The sequence below is a fragment of the Protopterus annectens genome, chromosome 9.part0 (genome assembly GCF_019279795.1).
Source record: "Protopterus annectens isolate FY-2018-M chromosome 9.part0, PAN1.0, whole genome shotgun sequence".
Classification (NCBI taxonomy): Eukaryota; Metazoa; Chordata; order Ceratodontiformes; family Protopteridae; genus Protopterus; species Protopterus annectens.
In genome coordinates this window covers 878,828,353-878,848,776 of record NC_056743.1, presented here as the reverse complement: position 1 = coordinate 878,848,776, position 20,424 = coordinate 878,828,353, and the positions used below count along the sequence as shown (strand labels likewise).

Genomic DNA, 20,424 nt, shown 5'->3' with positions numbered 1-20,424 from the left:
ATCTCTGTCAGAGGGAACTGGGTTTTTTGCTGATGAAGCCTTAATCCCTTTGGGTCCCTGAGAAATAGTTTCAGGGTCAACAACAGGGCTTTTGTACAGAAACTTGTGAGAGTCAGGGACTCTGTAATATCTATCTGGTTTAACTGGGGCTGGGGGCAAGGAGTCCGGGTTCAAACTGGATTCAGTGTACACATCATCCACAATATGTCAAGAACTGGTGGGATAGAAAGGGGTCTGTGTTGAGGCAATAAAAGGAAGTCTCAGAGCCTTTTCTTGGATTCTGAATAATCCTGACATTCCCAATGGAAATGCGCCCTCATGGTATGTAAGGTCTCCCCAAAGGAATAATCCTCAGGCGGAGAGGCTGACGGAATTGATTCCTCAGCATCAGAATCCTCATAATGGGGTAAAGAATATCCTAGGTCTGAGGAAGAGTCAGAGGAAATGGACACCTGGTCAGAAGATTCATAGTCTGCATCCTGTCTGGGCCTTTGATAAGGAGGGGGATGGGACTCCCTGATCAGGGTGATTAGGTCCTCGGCCATTTTTAGCATTTGTTTCTTAGGCATGGAAGCCTGTCCTGGAGAGAGTTGTGTCTGTTTCTTTGCTTTTAAGGGGGGCTTAGACTTAACAGAGGGTTTAATGGTTAACTGGGTAGGTCTGAAAACATCCTCTGTAACTGTGGATTGCTCAGCTTCTTTGATTCCCTCAGTAGGTTTAGGATCAGTAAGTTGAAGGCCTAGTGCGTCCGAAGGCCCAGCCAGCTCCACGTGGGAGTCGGATGCGGTCTGTGGTTCTGTGGAAGCGGTAGTCAGGGGCTGTGTAGGCGCCTCACTGAAAACTGGCGACCGGCCTAGAAGAGGCCTCGTCGTCAGTTTTGGGCCTCGGATGCCTGTCCTTGTGTTTTTTTTGCATTGCAGTAGTCGGAATTTCCGACGGCATGGTGTAATTGAATTTTCTACCAAAATAATGTCGGGCAAAATCAAACCGACGTTTAACAGTGCGCTTGTTAAACCTAGCACAAAACCAACAACCAGTGATGTCGTGGTCAGGGCCTAGGCATGGAATACAATAGGAGTGGAAATCCTTATGAGGTATTTGCTTCCCACAAGAAATACAGTTATTAACTTTTACTGACATCGGTCTGAGGCAAGAAAAAGTTTCCCCAACGGGGTACTTAGCTTTTTTAGAAGACTTCGGTTCTGGATTCGGAATGAAAATCTCAAGAGTAGGCCGACTGGGAATTGCGAACTGCTTCTGCTTCGGGCACTGCGTGGCAAGAAAGACTGAAGAAAATGGCGTCGGCTGCATCTTTTATACCCCTGTCGCACTGACGTCAGGGAGGAGGCGACCGCAACCGACGCCGGACCAAGACTTTGGAACTCTGGCCAACTGCGGGACCGCCTGACGGCAGGATAACCTAAGTGTGATGACTGCAGCAGTGTAACACGATGAACATCGTAACCATAGTAATAAATTGATTGCTGAGTGCTGAATTAACTTTGAGTGGTAGGATTGGTTGTTCTAATAATGAATTAAAGTATTTAAATGCTGTTGCTGTTTGAATGAACTGTCTGATGAAGCAATGGTTACCATTGCGAACGGGCTCACCATTTTGCATTAAAAAATATTTTACTTTGTCGTGGTTCAGCTTCTTTATTCCAGCTACCTTCCTACTGGGCACCTGTGTTTCAACATTTTCAACTTCTGTGCTGATTTGGATTTATTTGTTTGCTGCTTGTATAATTAATGAAAAATACTGCTTCTGAGTTCACTAACTTTACAAACTGAAAAGTAAGGTACAGGAAAGATAGATGTAAGAGGCCTTATCAAGATATTCACTCCAAAGCCATCGTAGAAAATGGTCATTAAAATAGCTAGATTATTTCTTGATTAAAACTTGAGATGATGGCAAAGGGATTCACATCACTGATTAAGCTGAACTCAATAACTACAGCTGAGTGTAACAGCCTGAATCCGAATGTACTGCACTGGAAAAGTACATTTTTCTCAAATTGGGATAGGTGACAGCTAGAACAAAAGTGGGGCAGGGGCAGTTATTTACCATGAATAAGAAAAGCCAAATTCTTTCTTGTAGATTTGGAACAGTACTGTTTTACTGGTAGTCAGAGGGCCAAATATAATTTTAATACCCATTTACTGAGATGCCTGATGCAGTCGGGAGTGGTCTGATTTAAGCAGTCACATTTTGAATTGCACTTTATAATAACAAAGGTACCCAGTGAAGTGTGAATGATGATACACCTGCACTTACAGCATCACAGTTTTTATTTAGTTACTCAATGTTGGTTGGGGCTGGGGGGTTCCTGAGCTGGCATCCTGCATTCAAAAATAATTTCAGAAACTAACTTTCAGAACTGTAGCACTTTTTTAACTGCAGCTGTCATGCTCTGTTTTGCACTGTATCATCAGGAGCACAAACTACAAAAATGGAAACACAGCAGTGCCTTAGCTGGAAATTTGACCCAGTCTTGCCAAAAATACTGTTGTATTTGTGCTCCTACATTATTCCAAGGCAGATAAAACCTAGGGTTAAAGTGCTTTTTCTCCAGTTCGTGTGCTGAGAGTACACTACAAGACATGTTTCTTAAGCTGACTGCTGTGTGTAGTGACAGAGCATGTGCAAACTCTGGGCAGGCAAATCTACATTAGAACTTTGTGTAAATAACATTCATGTAGAAGCACAACTGTTATCAAAATTTCCAGAAGTCTGAAAGCACAATGAGGCAGCAAAGAGCAAGTCATACACTTTCAAGGCAGAAGTCACAAACTGCAGTAAATCCTCAAGCATATTTAAAATGGCTCTACAGGTACGTAACTGGTGCCAAAAAAACAAGCAACCAATCAAGGCTTCTGTGAATGAACTGTCCAAAGTGTTCACTTTTCCACCTGTTTCTCTGTATGAACGAGAGAGAGAGAGAAACAATGCCCTTTGTTAGGGTGTATAGGGGTCAGGCCTCATCAAAATAAAATTACATTTCTGTGATTTTTTTTTTTGTAATTTGAAGTGCCATTTCAGCCAAATGGTTTTGATAAAACACTGAGCAGTGCCAGTGGTTTACTAGGTAGCACACACTTGCCATTGATGCTGCAGGATTAGAAAGCAGTGAATTCTGTTCCTACATCAGGGGCCTGAATTAATATTCCAATACTGACACTGTAGCACAGCACTGGGGGGTACTGCACTCCTGATGTGCCACCCTTTGGAAGAGATATTAAACAGCCAGTTGAAGAATTTAGTAAAGGTACAAACAGACCACCAGGTGGCTGCCTCCTGGATTTCTTTGGTGAATTCTTCCCTTATGAAGGAAACTGTATTGGTAGCAGCTCTAGTGGAATGTGTCCTAGTATGCTGTGGCACCTGTTTTCATACTGTTTGTAGCCAACTTTGATACAGTTAGAGATCCACCTGGAAATTATCTGCTTGCTGACTGGAATGCCAAATTCATTAGATGCAAATGCCACAAACAGTTAATCTACTTTCTCTTATTCATTGTGTACCTGTAAAGAGTCCTCTCGCCCTTCTTTTGTGGGTTTGGTGAAAATGGCAGGGAGATGTATGGCTCAATTCAGACAGATTTCAGTGACCCCATAAGGTTCAGGGATAGTCTGTCTAGGTGAAAGCTGACAAAAGGTTCTACACACAAACAGCTCGCAACTCGAGATTCTCCTAGCTGCGGTGATGGCAACTAGCAATGCAGTTTTCTAAGTTAAGAACCTTATATCTGCAGACACGGTTGTTCAAAGGCTGGAACAGTAAGCTTCTCCGAAACAAAGCTGAGGTCTCAGGATTGAGCATGTACTCTTTGTGGGGATCTGGGTTGGATGTTGCCCTTAAGGAAATATTCTGGCATAGAGATAGAAAATAGAAGCGGCTGCAAGGGTAGTCAGGCAGATATGACAGAGGCATGAATTTTAATGGAGGAATATGAGAGCACTTTTTTGAAGAGCTCAGCAAAGTATGATAGTACCAGCGAAAGTTTTGCTGACAAAGGCTGCTGTCCCTTGATATGGCACCATACAGAAAATCTCTTCCACTTTCAGAAATATGATTTCCTTGTACTGGGCAATCAAGGAATAGCCAAGACATCCCTATCTAAAATCTTTTCCTGAAGAATAAAGATCAAATCATCCACAGTCTTAGCCTTAGGGTGCCCAAGTTGGGGTGTATGGTGGCAACAGGTCCAACTTCTGTAGAAGGTGCCATGGCTCCTGTCTGCTCATGCTGTGTAGCAACGGGAACAAATGCTGCCTTGGCCAAAAAAGTGCAATTAAGATAATCTTTGGCCCTTCCTTCCTGAATTTTATTAATGATCTAGGGATGAGAAGTATGAGAGGGAAGTCATACAGAAGACGAGTAAGATCGGTCCATGAGTAGAAGGCATCCACACTCCAAACCCTTGTGGCTTTTGTCCTTGTGAAATACTTCTTTAGTTGCCAGTTTCTTTGGAGACAGAAAGGTTTACTTTCGGTATACCTAACCTTTATGCAAGTCTTGTGAAAATATGCATGTTCAGCATCCAGTTGTGACGGTCTGACACTGACCTGCTCAGACAGTCTTCTGCATCGTTTTCTCCTGTCAGATAGTGTGCTGTAAGGAGCAAGTCCCATTCCTTGTGCAACATCCCATAGCTTTCACAGCTAGGGAGCAGAGGGGAAATGAGTGGATACCCTCTTGTTTGTTTATATATCACACCACTGTGGTGGTGTCTGTTTTTATCAAGATTGCCTGGTTTCCACAAATTTTTGAATGCCGCCATGGCCTTGAACACAGCAAGCATTTCCTTCTGACTGATGTGGCTCTGCAAGTTTGTTGTCACCAACTGAGTTTGCTCCTGAAGGGCAACTGAGTGGATGCACCATGCTAGATCAGATGTGTCTAAGATCATAATTTCATTTTCTTCCAGTACTGAAAAGAACTCCCCTGATTTGAAAGCAGGCCTCTATCCAATACAGAATTTCCTTTTTCAGGCACGGTAGAAGCTTTACCATATAGTTCATGGGATGTCGGTGCTGACGATATACATTTTCAGGTACCACTGTAACTTCCTGATGTGTAGTCTAACAAGGGGAATCATTAAGATTCAGGAAGCCATGTGTCCCAGAGCGAGCCCTGAGGATCTCTCTCTGGCCATCACAGATATCTGGTGAAGTAAGGATTGGAAGTATTGGGTCAAAAAGTCTACCTTTTTTGTGACAGGAATCCATCTGTGCCTATGAAAACTAACCTCTGACATGGGGTCAGATTTAACTTCTTTAAATTGAGGGTGAACCCTAGGCTAGAAGCAGTCCCTAGTTAGGTGAAGACACTGCTTCTACTTCTTTCACAGATTCCGAATGAATGAGGAAATCATCTAAACATCCCTTTGTCCTGCATTACACAACCAGTGGAGTCAGATATTTTGCAAAGACTCTAGGTGCAACAGACAATCCAAAGAGCCATGCTCAGTATTGACAATGCTTCTCACCTGCTCTGAAGTCGAGGTAGCTCCTGTGCATTCCTACTATGGGGATATGGAGGAAAGCACCTTTTACATCTAGAGGGACCACATAATCCTGAGGAGAATGTCAAAGAAGCTAAAAAGTAAGGTGTACAAAATAGTAGTACAACCAGTACTTCTGTATAGTACAGAAATCTCAGCAGTGAAGGTACAGCAGTTGAGGAAGGTAGAGGTAATGGGAATGAAATACCTGAGACAGGTGGGTAAGATGTACACGTGTATAGATGAAGATATGATGACAGAGCACAGGCCCAAGTAGCTGTAATTCTACAGAACATTGAACAAATCAGATTATTTGGACAGTGTCCTAACCTTTGACCAATATGTGTCTATAGTTGTAAGAAAGTCCTTCTATACTGCACAGCTTATAAACAAAGGGATTTTGTCTAGATCTAGGGATGTCATTGTTCCCCTTTACTCAGCCCTCATTAAGCCAGTCACTGAATACAATGTTCCCTTTGGCACGTATCTCTCAAGACACATGCAACAACTGAATGCATCCCAGAATGTATCTACCTTACTAAAAGGATACAAAGACGTAAACAACACGTCCTACATGGACTGACTCTCAAATCCCTGTCACTATAATCAGTATACTACAGACTGCTAAGAGGTGACCTGTACCTGACAAACAAGGCATCCTCTGACCCATTACTGATGAATTTACTTCACATCAACAAGTCAAACTGCATCAGAAATACTCTTCTAGTAATCTAAATCACTTCTGCAACATCACCAGAACAGTTTGCTGGGACAGACATATTTTGCAGAGGACACTGCTGCTATGGAACAGGCTTCCCATCCACATAAATCAAAGTTTATACCTGTCCATTTTCAAGATCTGCTTAGATCTATGGAAGGGAAACAGAAAATTTGCCCTAGGACCACCTCCTATACTAATAACAGCCAGATGCAGCTCCTAAATGCTTTATCCCATGCATGGGTCCCCTCAAATTATTTAAGGTATGATCCCAGCTATTTTCATTAGGGGTAATATACAATAATTAACCATGGAATGGGCAAGGCCAGTCTATAACTGAATGGGATAGGTTATTTTGAGGACAAAAAGGAAAATTGGGCCTGCCATGGCAGCTAGCCTAGTACTTACCTATGAACCTATTACAATGGTTTGGCACATGTGCAGAAAATCAGATGATGATTTTTTTTTTGGGCTCTTTATCACTCACTTGCATCACCCTATGGCTGGTCTACCAGCTCTCCTTAACTTCCTCAGCTACAGGAGTTAAAGCTGGGTCTATTAGTGGAATCTAAGTTGTCTGGGGGGGGGTCTCACAGTCACCTTCTGCTAAGGTGTTTACTTATTTTAAGCTTACCCACTCCCACCTCCTACTTTGCATGGATACACAAGACGGGTAGGCGTGCAATGGGGCTGTGAGGCATTTCAGCCTGCCTCAACCCCTCTCCCTTCTTTGGACCAACCCCCCCCCCCCAACGTCAACATCTTCAGCCACCACCAGAGATCACCAACAAGACTGCCATCCTTTCCCTTTGATGGGCTTACTTATCCCTCCCTGCCACTCAAGTCACCTGAGTAACTAATCGAACCTGGGTCGACTGTGCTGTGGTCAGGATTTTATTCCTCTATACCCACAGGAGTGAGTATAAAGTAGAAGATTTGGTGAAAAAGATTTGAGACAGAGACAGAAAAAAGGTAAGAGGAATTGAGGACATCCATCAAAGACATGGATGGACTGTGTAAGAGAAGACCTGAAACAATCTGGAATGACTATTGAAGAAGGTAGGTGAGTGGCACTAAACTGAGACAGGTGGTGACAGGTGATGAGACACCCTAACTCATGCAGAAGAGGGGTTGATGACAATGACTCAATTTAAACTATAAAGTATGACTGATATTTTGGAAAATGTAAAACTTCATTTTGAGGATTATGACTTATGGAATGCAAGGTGTAAATGTACACTGGTACGAAGGATGCTGGATGGAAAGAACATGTATTTACATTGTACTAATGTGACTAGTAATATTAATGGAATGTGCAACATATGGTCAACAAACAAAATGCTTTAATTGTGGACAAAGTGGTCAATTAGAAATGACTGTTACTTGTTGAAATGTCATGGGCATATAAAAGAAAATTGTCCAAAAGCAGCATGCAATTTTTACTGGAGAGAAAGGCATGCCTTACATATGCAATATGAAATATAACACACTGTGAGGTAAATTAATACAAACAATAGTGGGGCACAGAAAGCAGACAATTGATTAAGTGAGGAAAAATGAACAATGGTATCACTAACCTATATGCTCCCCCATACCTGATGAACAACAACAACCTGATGACCACTAGCCTATCCCAGTGGGTCTGGGTCAATTTCTTCCACAGTGGGGCAACAGCCAGAGTAGATGTCATCCAGGCAGCCATGAGGGGAATTCAGTCCTGCAACCCCCCCCCCCAACACTGCAATGGTGATGGGGACAGATTTTTTTTTCTAATTAAGGCCCTATTTCAACATCTTTTAGATCTGACATGTATGCCAGACATGAAATGTACAGAATCAGAGCTGTACGCTAACAAGTACTGCTAGAAAAAAATGAAGTATGAGAGGTACAAATAGCAGCATTATAACAGAAATTAACGCGTTCACTAGTTTGGTTCCTGATGGGTTCTACATAGAATCTGCATATCCTGTGTGTGTATGTGCTTAGATTTTGCTTAGGTCTCCAACTTCCTGCCACTTTTCAGATATGTCAACAAATGAAATGGTGATCTTTTTAATGGCCTGTGGGTATGTATGCATTCTGCAATGGACTCGCATCCTGACCAAGACTGGTTTTGTTCGGCTATGATTTTGCTTCTTATAACCCCGATCAAGATAAAGCACACACCAGAAATATGAATAAAAAAATATATATATAAAAACTTATTTAGAACAATATTCCACTATTTGTCAGGATGGTGGGAAAAGAAGGAAAACGGGAAAATAAGGAAATGTAAAGTACTTTTTGGAAAGAAAGAAATGATACAAGGAGTAAAACATTTCAAAAAGGTAATACAAAACATTTATTTTGTTGAGGGAGTAGAAAGGTGAGAGCAGTGTGTTAAGACCAAGGCAGGGGAGGAGAAAATTGACAAATGAAACACATTACTGGGAGCACATAAGTTGGAAGGATAAATAAAGTGGCAGAATGGAATGAAGTCAAACATGTGTTTGACCTGGACTGTTGTCAAGAAAAAGGGTGGATGGGATGAAAGATTGGTTCTGGTATGGCTTTTAGTGGAACCAAAAACTGAAGAGATTTTACAAGAAAGGCATATAAAATATTAATAAGAATCAGAGGAGATCAGAAGCAAATCAGAAGGAAGATTAGAAAAACAAATTACAAAAGAACTATGGGAGGAATTTTGTGAGAATTCTAGGTATGCTATGATGTCCAAAAGGCTTTAGGATACTTGAATAAAAATGTCTACAGGGGTACTTCTATACACCAAGCTGACTTCACTACATTTTCCCTCAAGTGAAGAATTGCAGATGGAGATATGAAAGGGAGGAGTGAGGAAATTGGGCACACATTTTCTGGAAAAGTGTGGATTTAACTGAGTTTAAGGATTCCTTGCAAAATCTCCTGACACAACTGCTTTGAGGACTATTTATTTTACTGATTAACATTTGGCTGCTAGATTAGTCTCACTAGTCCAATGGCCCTTTTTCAGGGGAGATCCCATGGTGGCATTCATAATGACTAGGGAAATTTGTCCATGACTACCAGGAAACTTCTCTTTTCCATAAATGCCATGGGATCTTTTACATCTACCTGCAGTACCACCAATTCAGGCAGATGAGGCCTCAGTTTAAAGTTTTGCCTGAAAGAAGAATATTACATTAACCAAGGAGATGATGGTACTGAGAGTTTAGATCAGAAATGCCAAAACACAGTAAGGCCTTTAGTTTAATGTTAACAGCAGCTGAACAAGCAATCACACAAAAGTGGAAATAAAAAAATAAAAACAGCAGTAAATGGAGTATTGAATATAGTAAATTAAGAGTCTTAATAAAAAAAAATCAATACAATATGGAGGAAGTACATTTCATAAGAGTCCACTGGAGAAAGTTATATACCAATAATGCTCAAGTAGATGACTAAAGTAAGCACGTCATCAGGAACTGAAGAATATACGAGTATGTTGCGATGTATGCCAGTAAAACACAATTAAAAAAAAAAAAGACTAGGGCTGGGAAGTGGGATGAGCTGTGAAGGGAGAGAGCATGGAAAAATCATTAGGAAAAAGATGAGGTGATGCAAAATGTGTACAAGGTTATACTGAAATGGATAGAACATGAACTACCATAATGGAAAGGTAGGAAATGGACTAATATCTGCTAAAGTAAGAACAAGAAAAAGACCTGATAATGCCATGCATGGGGGTATTTTGGGAAAGCTAAGACGGTTAAGTACAAATGAAGTATCTGCAGGTTGGGTAAAAACTGTACTGGAAGAATATGGGAAGAATACTGGTAATGATGTAAGGGTCAATTAAGGATAAAAACGAGAACAAGACAAGGGTGCCCATTAGGTCCTTTGTTACACTTAACTTTATGTGAATGAGTCAATAAATTATGGAAAAGGTATTTTCAGGGTGAATTGAACAGTTGTCAGACTGTGGAAGCGTATGTGGACAATATGTCTGAGATAATAAAAGATGAGGAACGGGTGGAAAGACTGATGGAATTTTGTGAAGAATCTCAAGGTAGGTGCGAGGTAAAAATAAAAATGGAACTTAGGGTATGTGAACCAGACTGAATACCGAATAAATAAAGATTAAAAGAATCAAGTTCAGCAAGCAGTTTAGGAAAATTTTATCTTCGTATCCCTGAAATGTGGGGTGGTGCTGTGATGAACTGGGAAGAAAAATATGAAAAATGGAACATCTTTGCTAAATTTTGGGCAATATATAAAAAGGTATACATAAGTGTTTTAGTAAATTAGTATTCGTTATCATTTTATCTATTTGAAGGCTGTTTTTATTTTGCCAAAACTAGAAAACAAGCTTTTGAAGATGTGTGTCATAGAAACGCTAACAATCTATTTTGCTTGACACAGTATAGGTTTACTTAAAAAAGAGGGAAAGAAAAACATGCTCTCCCTGACACAATGAGTAAAAATAGGGATCTTAAATGGAATGCATTTTTTAAAACGGTACTTAAAGCTTTGTGGGAAATAAATTAGGATGGCTTCCTTCCCTTACAATGCAGTACACACACAAAAAGTCACAGAAAGCTGAAACTGAAATGTCCAACACTCACAGGTACTACCCCTTCAGCATCTTCAAAAGCAAGAGCAGTAACAATTCCACAGGCAAAGATGATGCCCAACAGCTTCACACACAGGCAAAGCTAACTCCACAGATGCAGCACCCCCCCTCCAACTTTCCTTGGCAGGACAGCACTGCCACATTTCCAAAGATGTCTTCTTGCACTTGGAATTACTGGGACACCTCCCGTCCCCAAGAAATTCCTCTAAGGTTAGTGTCAAGTGCTCTTGACAAGCCCAGTCATCTTAAGCCTCATAAGCAAATCTTTTTACTCTCCCTTAATATCCTGTTCCCTGCTTGTACTAGCTGTCTACAACACACCTAGTGTAGAACACTGGTTAATCAGGGCTTTCCTACCTACCCCACTGCTCCTCTAGCACTGAAGACTGGCAAAGCAGGCACCACATTACAGGGCTCCTCAAGTGCAGAATCACCTGTGCTAACACCTGCAACTGGGGTTAGGCCCAGAACAACCTACCTACATTCAGATGGTAAACTATTTTAAACTGGCAAGCCCGGAACGCTGAAGTCTGTAGAGTAACTGAAAGGGGGCATGGTCTATAACCAATAAATGTTCTCTGGCCAAATGATAACACTTAAGAAAGTTAACACCCACTTAAAAACTAAACACTACTGGTTCAAACACTGAATACTGCCACTTAATGTCCAACTTAAACAGCAAACTTGGTGCTCGTCAGCCTTATTGATTCCTGTCAGTACTCCTCTCTAAGCTTACTTCGGAGGCATCTGTGAACACTATGAATTGTTTAAAGAAGTCAAGGGCTAAAAAGGATGGACTTAAAAGATAAGCTACTGTTACTTCTTGGATGCTTGGTCTGCTTCTTCTGTCTCTGAGATTCATGGAGCTCTCCTCCACTTGGTTAAATCAGTCAGGTATAAACTTGGGCTAGGAGCTGGTCAATCTCAAAAATGCCTTGATTTGCCTTTTAGTAATAGATATGGACCTACCTTTTCCACCAGAGATTTTACTATCCCTCCCTCTTTCTGTCAAGTAGCCCAAATACTGGGCTTCAGGCATACCGATTCATACTTAACTGGGTTAGCTGTTAACCCAGCTTGTTGTAAGACATTTAGAACACCTTGGCCCTTTGCAAAGCGACTTTCCAACCTTCAGGAAAAAAACAACTACACTGAATATCTGGTGTGGGGTCTAAGAATCCCATCTCTAAACCTATGAAAAGATACTGTCACACCATAAAGAACCAACAACATCACCTTATAATGAAAAAGTTGATCGGGTATGAAGAATGTGGTCTTCTCCTTAACCACTGGAGTTAACCGGACACTGTGGTCAGAGATCCAGCATTTACAATTTTTCTATCAATGTCTACATGTGAGATATCTGGCAGGAATCAAACTTGGACATACTATTCAGTTTTCTAAAGTCAATACAAAATCTTACAGTTCAATTAGGTTTGGGAACCAGGACAATAGGCTATTCCATTCACTCTGTCAAATCCTCTATAACCCCCCCCCCCCCAAGCATCTTCTGTATTTCCTCCTTTACTGCTTGTCATTGGGATTTTGGTATTCAGGAGGGTGGCTGCGGTTGTGCAGCGGTTAGCGTTGTCGTCTCACTGCAAGAGGTTCTCTTGTACGATTCTCGGCTGGGGTGCCTTCTGTGCGGAGTATGCATGTCCTCCCTGTGGTCGCATGGGTTTCCTCCTACATCCCAAAGACATGCAGTAGGTGGATTGGATACTCTAAAATTGGCCCTAGGTGTGAGTGTGTGCATGTGTGCCTTCTGTGAAAGGTTGGGGGCCGGGCTGGCAACTCAACACCATAAAACTCCACTGCCAATCATGAGCGGACAAATAATCCGCAGTGGCGACCCCTAACCGGGAAAAGCCGAAAGAAGAAGAAGAAGATTGGGATTTTGGTATTCAGTGAGGTTTTAGGTTTACTTTTACATCACAAACAGTTTCAGTATTATGCTAAACTAAATGAGTTCTGCCAATAGCTGGCAGTTCTGAAAAGTATACATATTCCTGACTGCCAGTTCTTTAACTTCCCATCTCCTGGGTACTGACTGTTTTTACCAATCACTACTTCAGGACTTGTGTGGAGCTTTAAACTTTTTCAGAGAAAATGCTCAACACATAAAACTATTTCCAAGGGCTTCAACACATTTTGTGAGGGGTCTTTTCAAGTTTTCTTTTTCCAGTTTAAAATTTACTTCATTTACTCTATCAATCACTTCAAAAAGGCCATGCCACTGAACAAGGAACGTGTTTTTAACAGTAAGCACTAACATAAGCACTTTGCCTTCTGCTTGAAAATCTCAAAAAGTGCATTTCTATTGTGCTCTCTGCACAGCTTCTTGTGCTCTTTTTAAGTGTTCTCTGACAAAATACATGGCTCTTAACCCATCCTGTAGTTCTGTGCACTATTCAATTGCACTCTTAAAGGGGAGTGCTTACCTCTTTCCAGATTTATCTTGCTATATCTAGCAAGTCTTGCAGACCTCTGTCATAAAACAACTCAAAAGGAAGCAAATCCAGTTGAGACCTCTGCTGAAGATGTTGCTTTTTTCCCCCTACCCACTCTCCCTATTCCTGTCTTGTTATTTAAATCTGGAGGCTTTTGCAATTGCCCACCCCCACTGTAGGTTTGATCTGGGACACTCCCCCCCCCAGTCCCATCTCTTTACCTCATTCTACCTAATAGACTCCTTCTGCACTTGTTTTCAGTCATTTTAATTTAATTGCATTTTTTTAAACTGTTTGGTCTAACATTGCTACATACCCAAGTGTGCTAACTTGTATTGCATTTGAATTGTTTTCACTGCTGTTTTAGCTACTTTTAGGTTCATAGGTAGGTACTAGGCTATCGGCCCAAGGGCCTACGTAAGCCTAGACAAAAATGTACCCTGGCTTTCGCCACCCAAGAAAATTATTTTCCTGTGCCCGTCGAGCATTGCCACAGAAGTGATCCCTGGGGTGAATTTCCTATTTCCCATCCAATCATCAAGATTTTTCTTGAAGAGTGCTAATGAGGAACTCTGTTTGACACAGATAGGTAGTCTGTTCCAGAGTATGGGAAGTCTCTGGGACAGGAATCTATCCCTCCAGCATGTTCTCTTCATTGTGGTGACAAGGTTTAGGTACCTAGAGCGTGTAGCTCGGAGGGATTGGGATTTCTTTAAGTGGAGCATGTCCAACAGCTCTGGGTTTGACATAGCTTTGCATGTTAGGCAGAGATCGCCTCTGAGTAGGCGATATGCAATGGAGTAAAGCTGGAGTTTTTTGAGACGGTCTGCGTAGGGCATCTGTTTGAGGCCAGTAATCCTCTTTGTGAGGTATTTCTGTGGCCTTTCCTGTTGTTGTAGATGTCTTATGAGGTACATACCAAAAGGGGCATTGTACTCTGAGTCTAATGAGTGATGAGTACAGGGGAACAATGACCTCTTTTTTTTCTGGATGAGCAACCTTTTCTCTATTTAAAAAAAAAAAAAATTCTAAGCCTGTTTCCTACCTTTCCTATAGTGTAGTCCAGATTCAGATTTGCTGTATCCAGGACTGTATGTAAGCTTCAGAGCCCCCCAAGCTTTCTGTATTGGAGGGAAGCCTTCTAGCTTATCAGTGGGAGTGGTAAGCACTAGGTAACCTATCTACCACATAAGGAGTGGTTCTGGCCCAGAAATTATAGTTATTGGCCGTATGGGCAGTTTTTCCATCTCTCTCAACTTTCTGATTTAAAAGCCCGCATTTGCACTTGTTTCCCCATTTTCCTGTAACTAGTTTAGTCCAGATACAGATTCTTAGTTTTAGCACTTGAATTTGCTTATTCATGATCAGCACTTGTTCAGAACTTGTTGTAATCACTAAATAACCTACTAATTACTACAGCACTCAACCTTCCTCATTACCTAGAGGAAAACAGTTTTGGTACTTACTTTCCTCACTTGCTTAGAGAAAAACATGTCTTGTACTCACTTTTCTCACTTATCTAGAGGAAAATAATTTTTTACTTAGGCATGTCCAAGGGTCAGCTCCCAGTGTTCTCTCCTGTCTATCTGATGAATCTGGGCATCTTGGGGCCATCTAGAAATTGCCTCATGTACACAGACAACCCTCTCCTCCTACCACCCAACACTACAACCTGTGAGAGATGCACTTATCTAGCCACACTGGAGGTAAAGCTCTCTCCAACCAAGAATGAACTTGACAGTCAAGACGAGAAGGTAAACACTTGCACCTCACCACACTCATTACATAGTCTCCCTAAATCTACACCACCAAAATCCACACATAGAAACACAAAAACATTCGCGGAGGCTCTCAATAATAATCTGCTCAAGCAACAGAGACCTCCAAAGCAGAAATGCAAGCAACCCCCACCCCCCAACACAACCCAAATAACACAGCCCACAGACTCAGTGTGCCACTCAACCACAGCCAATAAGGCAAAACAACGTACCCAACACACTAGTCATAGGTGACTGTATAGTCAGGCACACTGATGTCCTACTCACCAGGCTAAACAAGGAGAAGGTTACTGTCGGGTGCCAGGATCCGCCACATAACCCATGCACTCAGGTCACTCCAGAAGTACAAATATGACTCTGTCATTGTCCATGTTGGTGTGAACGACCTGAGATGTACCTCCCTGGACTACATAAAAAGAGAAATGGAAGAGCTTTCCGATCTTGTAGCCCAGGTAGGTATGACCCTAACCCCAAGTAGCATTCTGCCATCACCCAGAATGATATCACAGTACAAGGACAAAATGTATAGACTTCAACAATTGGCTAAGCTTCTGGTGTCAATCTAAAGGGATCCAGTATCTGTCTGCCTGGGATGACATGGTCGACAGACCACGATGCTTTGCCAGAGATGGCCTGCACCTGTCACCCCTGGGATTCCAGATGCTGGCTAAGGTTCTTGCCGCCCCATAGTACCTTTTTTAGGCAAGGTTCAAATGACAAATTCACTACCGTAACAGGAACAGGCAAGCAAAAACTGAGGGTGATGCTACTCAATGCTAGAAGTCTAAATCTCGAAATGCACTCACTTGAGGCACTCCTTAAAATGGAGGACATGGATATCTGTGCAGTGACTGAGACCTGGTTCAAGGCTCCAGAGAGCACCCCTGCACTACTAGGCTATAACTCATACCACACTTTTCGGCCATGTAACCTGGACAAGAACACCAAAGGCGGAGGTGTGTCCAAATTCATTAAGGATATCCACACCTCCAGGCTAGTTGCTCAGCATAATGCATCCGAGGTTATCCAAGTGCAACTAACTCTGGGCAAAACTGCAATCCAGATTGTAGCTTGATACAGATCCCCCACCATGCCCCAGGATGCCCACTCCTCATTTCTTGATGTACTGGAAAATATTAGGGTTCAACCAAACACCCTAATAATGGGCGATTTCAACTACCCCACCATTAACTGGGAAAACTACTCATGTACCAACTCATTCGCTCAATGCTTTCTGGAATTCATAAACTCCAATGCCCTGGATCAACTTATCCACACCCCCACCAGGGGCAACTATATCCTAGACCTAGTCATCACCAACATGAGTGACCGGTGTTCCACACCTGAAGACAAAGCCTCATTGGTCCGATCCAACCATAAGCTAATTACCCTAGATATCCACATCCTGCCCCCACCCCCATTAAGGAAACCACGGTAACAAATTTCTCCAAAGCTAACTTCATGCTTCTTAAGACAGAAGTGGTGAACTTCATGACACCATTGCAGATGCACAATACAGTTACTACTGAATCCTACAAAACTGCACTTTATAAGCACTTACACGAGTGCATGGATTGTGCTATCCCAAACAGAACCAAGAAGCTATTCTTCAAAAATAGGAAGCCAATCTGGTGGTCCCCTGCCATAAACAAACTGTACAACAAAAGGAAAAAACTGTTGCAAGAGAGAGTAAAAATCCCATGAGTGGAGGAGCTCCCTGGTCAGCCTCAGTAAGAAGCTGCAATCCCTGATAAAATCCTCCAAAAAGATCTACCTGTCGAGTACCCCACCAAAGGACAATGTCCAGAAACGCATCTCTGTGAAGCATCCACTCGCAATCCTGTGTACTGGACCTGTTCAAAGAGTCCGCCACTCTATTTTGCTGTAAAGAAATGTAGGCAGCCTGAACAGTCACTTGATACTCGACAGCTAGATCCCAGACCTGAAGAGCAAGTCTGCAAAGAAGATAGGACCGTCCCCCCCCCCCCCCCCTTGCTTGTTAATATACCACATCACTGTAGTATTGTCTGTGAAGACTTTGAGAGGTCCTGGAAGAAAGAAGGAATGAAAAGCCTGAAGAGGTAAAAGGAGACCTTCTCACCTCCTTGATGTTGATGTGATGTGATCTGACATCTGATGGGGAGGGCAGAGACCCTGGACCTTGAGGGAACCGAAGGAGGCTCCTCACCCTCTGTCCAAGGCATCTGAAAAAAGTTCCTGAGATGGGGATGAAGGCTGGAAAGGAAGCCCTGGGTTCACAGAATGCTAAATCTTGAGTTTGAGATATGGAAAGATTAGGAACTAGTTAAAAAAGTGGATAACAGTGCTAGAGCCACATTGACTTGGGAACCACTGTAGTTTTCTCATATGGAGCCTGGCTACAGGCAGCACAGGAATGGTGGAAGCCATGAATCCTAGAACACTGAGGTGCTGGGGGGTGGCCTAATGGTTAAGGTGTTTGCCTTACAAACGCAAAGTGCAAGGTTCGAGTCTCACAAGGGATAACTGGCTAGGCTTAAAATGGCTCACAAGGGCAATTAGCTTAGTACCAATCTATGAACCTATACCTGGGTGTGAAAGAAGCCAGAGGAAGAAGAGACTGAAAAAAGGTGATCAGACAGAAGGCCTTGGGTGGAGGCAGGGATGCCAGCATAGGAATAGTCTGGATCCTGCAACTGGTAAACTCCAGGCTTTGTAACAGATAAACAGTAAACTGGAGGTGCTGAAGCAGAACCTTGGGGGGTAAAGTCTGAATGAACAGGTTGTATAGATAAGGAAAGATCTTTACCCTTCTCATCCTGCAGACGGCAAAAAAAGGTGCAAGGCAATTGGTGAATACCCTTGCAGTAGTAGAGAGGCCAAAGAGCAAAGCAGAGAACTGGAAAATGCAAGAAACAAACACAAAAATATAAAAACTTCCTGAAATGAGGATGAATGGAGATGTGAAGGTAAGCATCCTTGAGGTCCAGGGATACAAAGAATGCCGGGGAAGAAGTAGAGGGAACAGGGTTTGAAGGGACAACATCTGAAAACAAGGAACCTTTAGAAAGGTATTGAGCTGAGAAAGGACCAGAATTGGTCTTCACCTGCCTTCCTTCCTGGGAACCAGAAACATCCTGGAATAAAAACCTTTCCCCTCTTGGGCAGGGGGCACAATGTGAAGGGTGCCCTGAGACCGAAAGCCCTGAAGCAGTTCTGGAAAGAACGGAAGCTGTTCCTGAGGAGGCTGAGTGATGCCCAGAAAAGGAGGATGGGATTTCCACACTATGAAGTATCCCTGGCGGTTGATGGAAAAAAACAGAGTCTTTAGTAACCTTTAACCAACTGGGAAGGGACAGAGGAAAGATGAAGGGGATAAGGGGAAGCCCACTGTCAGACAGAACCTGCTTTGTCTTGAAATGGAGGTTTCTGAGTAGTAGAAGGCTGAGTAGACTTAGCAGGGGTACACATACAGAACCCTTTTTACCTTTAGTAGGAAGGCGAGGCTGTCTGCGAACAAAAGAAGATTAAGATGGATAATTCCTCTGAAATTTAGGGACAGGAGAAACAAAAAAAAAAGTTATATACTCACCATAACGTTCCATGTTAGTTGTCCATAATTTCACCTTCATTCTTGATGGTTGGGTTCGGAACAGAGCATTGGTTCCGACTCGGCCACATACTAAAGCTCGAGAGCTCGAGGCTACACCCTATCCCAAGATGCCTAGCGACAGTTACCCAGATCTCGTTTGTAAGAAACCAATCACTAGACTAACTAACCCACCATAGTAAAAGCAACAAACTCTCTGCCTATAACTCATGAGGCATGAAGGGAATCCGAGAACTCATAGCCAATTTCAAAAAATTCCTCTTGATCCTCCACGAAGAAGGAAGGAGGGTGGGATGCAAGAATGAAGGTGAGATTATGGACAACAAACATGGAACGTTATGGTGAGTACATAACTTCTTTATGTTATGTTGTCCTATCTCACTATCATTCTTGATGGTTGGGACGGCGTCCCCAGCACCTTCTTTCTCGGCTGGCTCAAGGGCAAAAGCTCTTCAGAAAGTACAGTTGTGTACACTTACAATAAATGTGTTCGAGTGTATTCACTGTTGCAGTCATTACATTTGGGTAATCTGCTGGCAGGTTGCCCTCAGTCGGCCTGAATAACAAAATCTTGGGTCCTGCGTCGGTTACTGTCTCCTCTTCCATGACGTCAGGTCGCCAGGGGTATAAAACATGCAGCCGATGCTATTTTTTTTCAGTTTTTCTTGACCAGATGTCAGGTGCCCCCCCAAATGGGGAGCAAGGAAAAAAATATATATATATATATATATATATATATATATATATATATATATATAAACAGCAAAATATGTAAATGCACTTTTAGCAACATAAACTTTACCTTCATCTAAAAGCAAATACACCACAAAGGCTTTAGAATACAGTGAAGGAAAGAGAAGTTATAGAAAAGGGGGATGGCGGGTGGGTAACCCGGAATGCAACCGTGAATACACTTGAACATCGACATTTATGGTAAGTGTACACAACTGTACTATGTTCTTCGTGTTTCACTGTTGCAGTCATTACATTTGGGTAGAATCCCAAAGCTATGGATGGGAGGATGGAACTAAGTAGCATTAGGAGCGGCTATAAGGCCCTGCAGAACTGCAGTGGCAAAGCCTGCCCTGGATTTGGAGAAGAGAGACAAGTGATAAGGCTTTGTGAAGGTATGAACAGAGATCCAAGTAGCAGCTTCTAGAATGTCTTTGGTTGGAACTCCTCTGAGAAAGGCTGCTGAGGTAGAGGCAGCCCTGGTGGAATGTGACCCAATTCCCTTCGGCACAGGTTTACCATGGTGCAAGTAGCAGAAACGAATGCAGTGGCTTATCCATTTAGAAATAGTCTGCTTTGATATAGCTTTCCCCTCTGATCCTGAAGCAAATGCCACCAGTAGTTGCTCAGACTTTCTTAGAGATTTGGTCCTGTTTAAGTAGAATCTTAGTTGTCTGTGTAATCCAATGAATGCAGAATCCGCTCCCCCTTGTTCTGTGGACTTGGGTAAAATGTTTGCAGGTGAATTGTTTAGTTAAGAGCCACACTGGATACCACCTTAAGCATAAAGGAAGGACTGGTCCTGAGGGACACCCTGTCCGGGTAAAATGTAATGAAAGGCTCCACAGCCATGAGAGCCTGTAGTTCTGAAACCCTTCTTGCTGAAGTGATTGCCAAGAGGAAAGCTGTTTTCCAAAATAAAAATTTTATATCCGCAGTAGCTGCTGGTTCAAAAGGAGGCAGGATTAATTTTTTCAGCACAAAATTGAGGTCCCTTGCAGGAGTATGTGATCTTCTGGGAGGCCTTAAATGTTTGGCCCCTCTAAGATACTGTTTTAGCAG

At 42.5% G+C, this 20,424-nt stretch overlaps 1 protein-coding gene across 1 annotated transcript in view; it reads right to left on the bottom strand.

Moving 5' to 3' along the window:
- Positions 1–20,424, bottom strand: part of DCTN2 (dynactin subunit 2) — a 767,074-nt gene that overhangs the window by 117,585 nt on the left and 629,065 nt on the right. The gene's annotated exons all lie outside the window — the stretch shown is intronic.